Raw genomic sequence first — 5,339 nt, 5'->3', positions numbered from 1 at the left:
AAAGAACGTTTAAATACAATTAGCAAGGAGAACGAAATCGACGCCAATAGAAGTTAGCCAATCCGCAAGCAACGTGTGCAAAATTTCGCAATAAATAATGTCTTCTCTTCGTTTAAAATGATAAAAAAGGATATAAATATGTTGTTTTCTTCCTAAATGAAAAACACAGATCCTGTTGTTGTTGTTTTATTGTTGTGTTTTTTTTACTTTATATTCTAATCATTTATTATTACTATCATTTTAATTATTATTATTATTCATTTATTTTTTTTATATTCTTTTATTCGACGGGGGCGGATAAAAATACTTATTTTAAGTACCATGCATATGTTGCCGAGCGCTGCGCGGTTATTATTCTCTTATACTTCAAACAAAATGTTAACTAGTATCATAACAATTAATGACCCGTTCTGTTGCAAATGAACTATCAAACGTCAATATGTGACGCCAAAATAGACACAATATTACAACACCAATTTACTGCGGCCACAGACACAACCGTAAAAAAACCCTGAAAATACAAATTCGAGTTTAAATAAAAGTTCAAAACATAGCACCACAACGATCATTCATTCGTTCGTTCGTTCGTTCTTTCCTTTCTTATATGTATGAACCCTTTTTAAAGTTCCCTTTGTTCTAAGAAAAACAGAGTGAATAAGCACACCTTTTTAAGTATCTAAAATTGAAATAATTTTTATGACACTTTGATAAAACAAATCGTGTGCAATCGTAACCATTTCATAATAAATACAATAGCAAGTAAACATGCATTTCAATAAAAAATATATGAGAAATAATTTTATTGAAATGCATTTTAACAAAATTAAAGCATCTTTTAGCACCAGGGGGCGCAAGTTCGGAAAGTCGTACCGAAATAGACGGAACCTATCGACATAATACGACATACGAAACACCTCGGTCATTCTCAAACTGATATGTATTAAGAAGCTTGCCGAGATATACTGACATTGTGTAAGCGTAGCGGCACCATGTGTTAAAATATGTAATATACGTAAATATGACATTTTGCATCAAGCCTGCTCAATAAGGCTATGGGATATTCTTCCTGATGCTTGCTAACATATGTTATTTATGTTGAGTATTTGGAAAGAAACTGAGCTAGTAAAGAAAGTGAGTCAGGAAGTAAGATAATGATAGCTAGAGGAAAAAGATAACTTGAATACGATTTTATCTGGGATTATGAAATAAACTTTAACGAAAGTAGCATTGTAATTGCTCAAAATTCGTATTCAGGATGCAATGAAACAAGATGGAAGACATCAGGATATCACTTTTGCTTAAATGCTCTTTCATAAAACAAGCTCGTCTGTTTTGGAAACAAGTATTGGGGGGGGGGGGGGGGTTCTTGACAGAATTTGAGTTCTTATTAAATGAATGTGATGGCTTATGAAGCAAATCACCTCACTCAAGCAACTTGATGATTCAAATAATTGAATAACTATTTTAGATTACCCAATATTCATGTGCTTATATAAACAGTCGTGTACGATGCGAGTTTATTTATTTCGATTTCTTATTAAAAAGTTAAATTGTTTAAAAGAAATTCCAAACATTATTCAAAATTGGAGACGTAGGTAACTTTAGTTGAGCATAAAAAGCTAAAAGCATTGGCAGTCCATTTTTTTTACATTTTTGATTGTTCTTTCAGTCCTTCAAAACTAATCTCTGCCTCTCTGCCATTAGTTTGCCTTCTAAACATTATCATTCAAATTCTACACTTCGACATTTTCCTTTATATTTGAGTATGTGTTTTTGTTTTTCTTTTCTTTATATTGTACGAAATGTGTAACATTAAAGTACTAAAAGCTGGGTACGATTTGTTGTGAGCTGAAGCTATTTAGATAATTTCAATAGCTCGGTTTTCGGGTGTAGTAACTATGAATTATTTCAACGTAAAATGATAATGCCCTCAATTCAAACGTCTATTTAAGCAAAACATTGATCTGTTTAGTACCTTTATTAATAAATTGACCTATAGTTTTTCATAGCTACATGGCCTTGCGGGTGAAGAATACATAATAATGTTATGAGAGTATCCATCACGATAATAAAGCTGGGCATTGATTAATTATACATTAAAGTTGTATTGGTAATCACAGATCCAAGTCGTACAAAATGTGTAATTACATATAATATGTACTTTGCAAAGAAGCAGTTCTTACCAGTTAGGGCGTGTTAGAGACAGTAAATAAGAGGACGGGACATGCCCTATTTTATCATTTAGCACTGAAAGGATATTTAATCTATCTAAATCCTATACCTTAATGAGATACAGGCCACTTACAACCAAACTAATAACGTAGGAAAAGATGTAAATGAAAGAATGTTTCTTCCCTGACGTTTATGTCATTTGAAGGCTTGTCAGTATGACCCTTGAACTCCATGCAAACATTAATAAAACATACTAGTAAGGAGATGCGGCTTCAAAGCGCATTGTTATCTGGACCCTACCATCGCGTATACTGCGTACTGTTTTGGTAAATAGCAACGGTGACTGCGAATGTAAGCCGGGTTGGTCTGGAAGAGCATGCAATAAGGATGAAGATGAATGCAAATTCAGTGATCTTCGGTGCTGTCCAGGCAACAGCGAATTTTCCAACACGTCGGGTCCTATACTTGATTGTGCATGTCAGACTACAATTGGTAATCGGACGGTCTGCAATGCGTTGACAAGATGTATGATTCTTAGAAAGGTTAAGTTCTGGTAAATCGCTTTAAATTCTTGTTAGTTTACTGACTGCACCACCGGCCCACGGCAACAAATTTGTACATTATAAATGTGCAAAAGTAACAATGGTAACAGAAGTTGTTAAACATGTACAATATGATACAAGCACACATACAAAAAAGCTAATTACATAAATGTAGTAAAGATACGAGATAAGATAGTTCAAGTAAGTTGAAATACAAGTTTGAATTTGTAGCATCCGTTAAATTTCTTAACGAAAGAAAAGAAAAGAGATTTAAAGAGCAGACCTTGCAATCAAATACAATACACGATTCTATACATATTAATTTAGAAACACCTCTGCAATAACTTGCATCTTAACTTAATCATCTTGACAGCCACCACGCAAGCGCGGTTTTTCTTGTGGTACACACCGGTGTTCAACTAAACCTACGTCAGGCATTATTTTCATTAATTTTAATACTTTTTAGTTATGATAAACGCATTGAAGTCCACAGTTTAGCAATCTATTATTTACATATGTCACCCAACGACCATGATGGAATGCTATATTTTGCATATCTATTATCTACATTTAAAAGTCTTATTCAATAACACGTTTTACCATTTCAACATGCGTAGGAAAACGACTCTACTCGCCTAATACAGCAATATTGGTAGTTTTAGTGGTAAACTCATATAGCGCTTACAGGCATTAATAAGGACTTGTTTTACCACACATTTGAGATCTACACCCCAAATCTCTGAATTCGTTTCGATTAGTTTGCTTGTTCCCCTGCCAATTTTGGTAGTGAAAACATTTTGAATAGAGGGATTATAACAGTTTCGCACCATTGATTCGGGTATACTCCAGTGAAAAATATTTTGTTAAAAAAAATTATTCGACAGTGGAAGAATATGGTGTATACTGTGCGTGAACCATTCTCGCACTAAACCGTCATAACAGCCATTTTTACTTACTTTTTTAATTTTTGTTCTTTCTGGAAATGTCTTTTCCGCATTATCAATATCTTAAAATAAATTTTCAAAGTCAGTTGTCAACTCAACAATAGATATATTGTATTCAATCCGTTAAGTGCTGGTTATCGTTTAAATTTAAACCAAAAAAAACTGTGTCCTTACAATTATTTGTCATGTCGTTCGGTATAATTAATTAATATATATATATATATATATATAATATATAAAAAAAAATTGTCTTTCGTGGGCTAGAAGATAAATGTACGTTCACAAGTTTCACTACATCGTGACAGTGCATTTGTTAATAATTTAACAACCTCATTTATATCTCTCTCAACATATTTTTTCGTGCAATTCAAACATCACGATGAACTCATCATGGAATAGTCTTTTCACCCCCGTAACAAATAAAAGTTGATGATCGGAATCAAATACATATTGTGTAGACTTTTGCTCTTGTGAAGGTTGAATACCATTATAGATTTGACTGTTAGAAAAAACATATTCTCAGTTGCATTGGAAATTGATGCAATTCTGTTCGAACACCTACAATTAAGTCCTCGATTATATTTACAATGTCATCCGTATAAAGGCAGTAGTCCCAAACATTGCTGCCGTTTTGGTTTATGAATTTAACTCGCCGATATCCATGTCCTTATGTAGACGCCCGTTTGCAATTTTGGTGGCGTTTTTACGAACGTTTATAAGATTCAAACCAAAGAGCTTTTTGTTCTTTTCTCGTTCGGCGATCTAGGCATGATATGCGAACCATCAATAGGGTCAGCATAAGGTTCAAAGTTATCAACATAGTGGTCCAAAGTCAAATATTCTTTACAGAGCCCTGTTCTTGCATTTAAATCATATAAAACCAAGAAGTGTGTATTTGGCATGGTATTGTAGTTAATAAGTGTATTTTCTAGTAGTTCGATACCGTTATAGTTCAGCATTCGTATCCGTCATGGATTTGTATATTTTTAAAAAATAAAATACTTCGAAAGACAGTCATCGTGTATTCTTGTCACATTCTCTTTATGTAACATGTAGATTTGTAACATATAACTATTCCTGTCATTGCTCTGTCATGATCATGCTTTCGAATAGCTGGACAGAAAAAAACGCAATAATCGTTTGAACATTTAAGTATTGATCCTTATTTTTTGTGCGTTCATGCAGTACGAACGCACGGCCGCGATTTTGCATATGCATAAACCGCGTTAGCGATTTTAGCAAAATATGCAAAATCGCGGCCGAGCGTTCATACTGCATGAACGCACAGAAAATAAGGATCAATACTTATATTTACATTTTTCCTTGTTATTTGTTTTTTTTTTTCGACCTAATAGCGATTGAGAATAAGCCTTTAATTACAACAAAGTGGAACAAAACGTGAAGAACGAATGTAAATGGTAAGAGCACTTGTCGCCCTTGGTGTTTGGCTGGGCGTTCTTTTTATCCTCCGCATAATAAATAGTCCATAAGTAATTTGCAGAAAGACATAAATAATCAAAGATTTATTTTTATCATTTGGTAGTTTCTGTAAAATATGTGGAGGTAATAATGATTTTTGTTGTAATATGTTTATTTCAATCAAGAGAACTTTCGATACATTTTAACTCATGTTTTACATATGCATGATCCATGTGAGTGGGCATAAAGAATGTGGTCATGG

The sequence above is a fragment of the Mya arenaria genome, chromosome 4, assembly GCF_026914265.1.
Source record: "Mya arenaria isolate MELC-2E11 chromosome 4, ASM2691426v1".
Lineage (NCBI taxonomy): Eukaryota > Metazoa > Mollusca > Bivalvia > Myida > Myidae > Mya > Mya arenaria.
The sequence above is the reverse complement of the archived record's forward strand: the minus strand, read 5'-3'. Positions refer to the sequence as shown.